Raw genomic sequence first — 6,759 nt, forward strand, 5'->3', positions numbered from 1 at the left:
TCAACTTCGTCCACTTCGTCCACTTCGTAAACTTCGTCAACTTCCCCAACTTCCTCCACTTCCTCCACTTACTCCACTTCGTCCACTTCCTCCACTTCTTCCTCTTCGTCCACTTCGTTCAGTTCGTCCCATTCGTCCACTTCGTCCAGTTCCTCCACTTCCTCCACTTCGTCCATTTTGTGCACTTCGTCCACTTCGTCCATTTCCTCCACTTCTTCCTCTTCGTCCACTTCGTTCAGTTCGTCCCCTTCGTCCACTTCGTCCATTTTGTGCACTTGGTCCACTTCGTCCACTTGGTCCACTTCATCCACTTCGTCCACTTCATCAACTTCTTCCACTTCGTCCACTTCTTCCACTTCTTCCACTTCTTCCACTTCTTCTCCTTCTTCTTCTTCGTCAACTTCGTCAACTTCTTCCACTTCCTCCCCTTTGTCCACTTCGTCCACTTCGTCCACTTCATCTACTTCTTCCACTTCTTCTCCTTCTTCTTGTTCGTCCACTTCGTCAACTTCGACCACTTCGTCAACTTCGTTCAGATCATCCACTTCTTCCACTTCGGCCTCTTCGTCCACTACGTCCACTTCGTCCACTTCGTCAACTCGTCAACTTTGTCAACTTGTCCACTTGGTCCAATTCGTCCACTTCGTCCAATTCGTCCACTTCATGCACTTCGTCCACGTCGTCCACTTTGTCCACTTCTTCCACTTCTTCTCCTTCTTCTTCATCAACTTCGTGAACTTCGTCCACTTCCAAAACTTCGTCCACTTTGTCCAGTTTGTCCACTCCGTCCACTTCTTCCACTTTGTCCACTTCGTCCACTTCGTCATCTTCCCCAACTTTGTCCACTTCGCCAAATTCGTCCCACTTCGTAAACTTCGCCAAATTCGTCCCACTTCGTAAACTTCGTGCACTTCGTCCACTTCGTCAACGTCGTCCACTTCGTCCACGTCGTCCAGCTCTTCCAATTCGTCCACTTCTTCCACTTTTTCCACTTCTTCTTCTTTGTCCACTTCGTCCACTTCGTTCACTTCGTCCACTTTGTCCACTTCTCCCACTTCTTCCACTTCCTCCACTTCCTCCACTTCGTTCAGATCGTCCACTTCGTTCACATCGTTCACTTCGTCCACTTCGTCCACTTGGTCGCCTTCGTCCACTTCGTCCACTTCATAAACATCTTCCACTTCGTCCACTTCTTCCACTTCTTCCACTTCTTCCACTTCTTCTTCTTTGTCCACTTCGTCAACTTCCTCCACTTCCTCCACTTCTTCCACTTCCTCCACTTCCTCCACTTCTTAAACTTCGTCCTCTTCGTCTACTTCGTCCACTTCCTGAACTTCGACCACTTCGTCCACCTCGTGCAGTTCGTCCAGCTCGTCCAGTTCGTCCAGTGCGTCCACTCCGTCCAATCCGTCCACTCCGTCCACTCCGTCCACTTCGTCCACTTTGTCCACTTCGTCCACTTCTTCCACTTCTTCCACTTTTTCCACTTCTCCCACTTTTCCACTTCGTCCACTTCGTCAACTTTGTCCGCTTCGTCCACTTCCTCCACTTCCTCCACTCCTCCGCTTCCTCCGTTCCTCCGCTTCGTCCGCTTCCTCCACTTCCTCCCTTTCGTCCACTTCGTCCACTTCGTCGACTTCGTCCACTTCGTCGAGTTCCTCCACTTCGTGCACATCGTCCACTTCGTCCACTTCGTCAACTTCGTCCACATCGTACACTTCTTCCACTTCTTCCACTTCATCCATTTCTTCCACTTCTTCAACTTCTTCTTCTTCTTCCACTTGTACCACTTTTTCTTCTTCTTCAACTTCTTCTCCTTCTTCTTCTTCGTCCACTTCGTCAACTTCGTGCAATTCGGCAACTTCGTCCAGATCGTAGACTTTGTGCACTTCGTCCAATTCGTCCACTTCGTTCACTTGGTTCACTTCGTCCACTTTGTCCACTTCTCCCACTTCTTCCACTTCTTCCACTTCGTCCACCTCGTCCAGCTCTTCCAATTCATCCACTTCATCTAGTTCGTCCACTTCTTCCACTTCTTCCACTTCTTCCACTTCTTCCACTTCTTCCACTTCTTCCACTTCTTCCACTTCTTCCACTTCTTCCACTTCTTCTCCTTCTTCCTCTTCGTCCACTTCGTCAACTTCGTCCACTTCGTTCAGATCGTCCACCTCGTTCACTTCTTCAACTTCGTCAACTTCGTGCACTTCCTCCACTTCTACCACTCGTCAACTTTGTCAGCTTGTCCACTTGGTCCAATTCGTCCACTTCGTCCAGTTCTTCAACTTCGTCAACTTTGTCCACTTCGTCAACTTCGTCCACTTCGTCAACTTTGTCCACTTCGTCAACTTCGTCCACTTCGTAAACTTCGTCAACTTCCCCAACTTCGTCCACTTCCTCCACTTACTCCACTTCGTCTACTTCCTCCACTTCTTCCTCTTCGTCCAATTCGTTCAGTTCGTCCCCTTCGTCCACTTCGTCCATTTTGTCCACTTCGTCCATTTTGTCCACTTCATCCACTTCGTCCACTTCGTCAACTTCTTCCACTTCGTCCACTTCTTCCACTTCTTCTACTTCTTCCACTTCTTCTTCGTCAACTTCGTCAACTTCCTCCACTTCCTCCAATTTGTCCACTTCCTCTACTTCGTCCACTTCGTCCACTTCTTCCACTTCTTCCACTTCTTCTCCTTCTTCTTCTTCGTCCACTTCGTCAACTTCGTCCACTTCGTTCAGATCATCCACCTCGTTCACTTCTTCAACTTCGTCCTCTTCGTTCACTTCCTCCACTTCTTCCACTCGTCAACTTTGTCAGCTTGTCCACTTGGTCCAATTCGTCCACTTCTTCCACTTCCTCCACTTCTTCCTCTTCGTCCACTTCGTTCAGTTCGTCCCGTTCGTCCACTTCGTTCACTTCCTCCACTTCTTCCATTTTGTGCACTTCGTCCACTTCGTCCACTTCGTCCACGTCGTCCACTTTGTCCACTTCGTCCACTTCGTCCACTTCGTCAACTTTGTCCACTTCGTCAACTTCGTCCACTTTGTAAACTTCGTCAACTTCCCCAACTTCGTCCACTTCCTCCACTTACTCCACTTCGTCCACTTCCTCCACTTCTTCCTCTTCGTCCAATTCGTTCAGTTCGTCCCCTTCGTCCACTTCGTCCACTTCCTCCACTTCATCCCCTTCGTCCATTTTGTCCACTTCATCCACTTCGTCCACTTCGTCAACTTCTTCCACTTCGTCCACTTCTTCCACTTCTTCCACTTCTTCCACTTCTTCTCCTTCTTCTTCTTCGTCAACTTTGTCAACTTCCTCCACTTCCTCCAATTTGTCCACTTCCTCTACTTCGTCCACTTCGTCCACTTCCACACTTCTTCCACTTGTTCTCCTTCTTCTTGTTCGTCCACTTCGTCAACTTCGACCACTTCGTCCACTTCGTTCAGATCGTCCACTTCTTCCACTTGTTCTAGTTTGTCCTCTTCGTCCACTACGTCCACTTCGTCCACTTCGTCAACTCGTCAACTTTGTCAACTTGTCCACCTGGTCCAATTCGTCCACTTCTTCCACTTCGTCCACTTCGTCAACTTCCCCAACTTCCTCCACTTCCTCCATTTCCTCAACTTCGTCCACTTCGTCCAATTCCTCCACTTCGTCCACTTCATCCATTTTGTGCACTTCGTCCACTTCTTCCACTTCGTCCACTTCGTCAACTTCGTCAACTTACTTAACTTTGTCGACTTCGTCCACTTCGTCAACGTCGTCCACTTTTTCAACTTCGTCCACTTCGTCCACTTCGTGCACTTCGTGCACTTCGTCCCCTTCGTCCCCTTCGTCCACTTCGTCCACTTCGTCCACTTCTTCTCCTTCTTCTTCATCAACTTCGTCAACTTCGCCCACTTCCAAAATTTCGTCCAATTCGTCCAGTTTGTCCACTTCGTCCACTTCTTCCACTTTGTCCACTTCGTCATCTTCCCCAACTTTGCCACTTCGTCAAATTCGTCCCACTTCTTCAACTTCATCCACTTCGTAAACTTCGTGCACTTCGTGCACTTCGTCCACTTCCTCAACGTCGTCCACTTCGTCCACTTCTTCCACTTCTTCAACTTCTTCCACTTCTTCCACTTCTTCTTCTTTGTCCACTTCGTCCACTTCGTTCACTTCGTCCACTTTGTACACTTCTCCCACTTCATCCACTTCCTCCACTTCCACCACTTCGTTCAGATCGTCCACTTCTCCCACTTCTTCCACTTCCTCCACTTCCTCCACTTCGTTCAGATCGTCCACTTCGTTCACTTCGTTCACTTCGTTCACTGCGTACACTTCGTTCACTTCGTGCACTTCGTCCACTTCGTCCACTTCGTCAACTTCATAAACATCTTCCACTTCGTCCACTTCGTCAACTTCGTCCACTTCTTCCACTTCTTCCACTTCTTCTACTTCTTCCACTTCTTCTTCTTTCTCCACTTCGTCAACTTCCTGCACTTCCTCCACTTCCTCCACTTCGTCAACTTCGTCCACTTCTTTAACTTCGTCCTCTTCGTCTACTTTGTCCACTTCCTGAACTCCGTCCACTTCCTGAACTTCGTCCACTTCGTCCACCTCGTGCAGTTTGTCTAGTTCGTCCAGTTCGTCCAATTCGTCCACTCCGTCCACTCCGTCCAATCCGTCCACTGCGTCCACTCCGTCCACTCCGTCAACTGCGTCCACTCCGTCCACTTCGTCCACTTCTTCTACTTCTTCCACTTCTTCCACTTCTCCCACTTCTTCCACTTCGTTCACTTCGTCAACTTCGTCCGCTTCGTCCACTTCCTCCATTCCTCCGCTTCCTCCGCTTCGTCCGCTTCGTCCGCTTCCTCCGCTTCCTCCGCTTCCTCCCCTTCCTCCACTTCGTCCACTTCGTCAACTTCGTCCACTTCGTCAACTTCGTCCACTTCGTCCACTTCGTCCACTTCCTCCACTTCGTCCACTTCCTCTACTTCGTGCACTTCGTCCACTTCGTGCACATCGTCCACTTCGTCCACTTCGTGCACATCGTCCACTTCGTCCACTTCGTGCACATTGTCCACTTCGTCCACTTCGTCCACTTCGTCCACTTCGTCGACTTCGTCAACTTCGTCCGCTTCGTACACTTCGTTCACTTCTTCCACTTCTTCCATTTCTTCCACTTCTTCCACTTCTTCAACTTCTTCTTCTTCTTCTACTTGTACCACTTTTTCTTCTTCTTCAACTTCTTCTTCGTCCACTTCGTCAAACTTCGTGCAGTTCGTCAACTTCGACCAGTTCGTCAACTTCGTGCACTTCGTCCACTTCGGTCCATTCGTCCACTTCGTTCACTTCTCCCACTTCTTCCACTTCTTCCACTTCGTCCACCTCGTCCAGCTCGTCCACTTCGTCCACTTCGTCCACTTCATCCACTTCGTCCACTTCGTCAACTTCGTCCACTTCTTCCACTTCTTCCACTTCTTCTACTTCTTCCACTTCTTCTTCTTTCTCCACTTCGTCAACTTCCTGCACTTCCTCCACTTCCTCCACTTCGTCAACTTCGTCCACTTCTTTAACTTCGTCCTCTTCGTCTACTTTGTCCACTTCCTGAACTCCGTCCACTTCCTGAACTTCGTCCACTTCGTCCACCTCGTGCAGTTTGTCTAGTTCGTCCAGTTCGTCCAATTCGTCCACTCCGTCCAATCCGTCCACTGCGTCCACTCCGTCCACTCCGTCACTGCGTCCACTCCGTCCACTCCGTCCACTTCGTCCACTTCTTCTACTTCTTCCACTTCTTCCACTTCTCCCACTTCTTCCACTTCGTTCACTTCGTCAACTTCGTCCGCTTCGTCCACTTCCTCCATTCCTCCGCTTCCTCCGCTTCGTCCGCTCGTCGCTTCCTCCGCTTCCTCCGCTTCCTCCCCTTCCTCCACTTCGTCCACTTCGTCAACTTCGTCCACTTCGTCAACTTCGTCCACTTCGTCCACTTCCTCCACTTCGTCCACTCCTCTACTTCGTGCACTTCGTCCACTTCGTGCACATCGTCCACTTCGTCCACTTCGTGCACATTGTCCACTTCGTCCACTTCGTCCACTTCGTCCACTTCGTCCACTTTCGTCCGACTTCGTCGACTTCGTCAACTTCGTCCGCTTCGTACACTTCGTTCACTTCTTCCACTTCTTCCATTTCTTCCACTTCTTCCACTTCTTCAACTTCTTTCTTCTTCTACTTGTACCACTTTTTTCTTCTTCTTCAACTTCTTCTTCGTCCACTTCGTCAACTTCGTGCAGTTCGTCAACTTCGACCAGTTCGTCAACTTCGTGCACTTCGTCCACTTCGTGCACTTCGTCCAATTCGTCCACTTCGTTCACTTCTCCCACTTCTTCCACTTCTTCCACTTCGTCCACCTCGTCCAGCTCGTCCACTTCGTCCACTTCATCCACTTCGTCCACTTCTTCCACTTCTTCCACTTCTTCCACTTCTTCTCCTTCTTCTTCTTCGTCCACTTCGTCAACTTCGTCCACTTCGTTCAGATCATCCACCTCGTTCACTTCTTCAACTTCGTCCTCATCGTCCACTTCCTCCACTTCTTCCACTCGTCAACTTTGTCAGCTTGTCCACTTGGTCCAATTCGTCCACTTCTTCCACTTCCTCCAATTCCTCCAATTCTTCCTCTTCGTCCACTTTGTTCAGTTCGTCCCCTTCGTCCACTTCGTTCACTTCGTCCACTTCGTCCATTCTGCGCAGTTCGTCCACTTCGTCCACTTCGTCCACTTCGTCTA

The sequence above is a fragment of the Vigna umbellata genome, chromosome 6, assembly GCF_029865625.1.
Source record: "Vigna umbellata cultivar VRB3 chromosome 6, Vumbellata_1.0, whole genome shotgun sequence".
In the NCBI taxonomy this organism is placed as follows: domain Eukaryota; kingdom Viridiplantae; phylum Streptophyta; class Magnoliopsida; order Fabales; family Fabaceae; genus Vigna; species Vigna umbellata.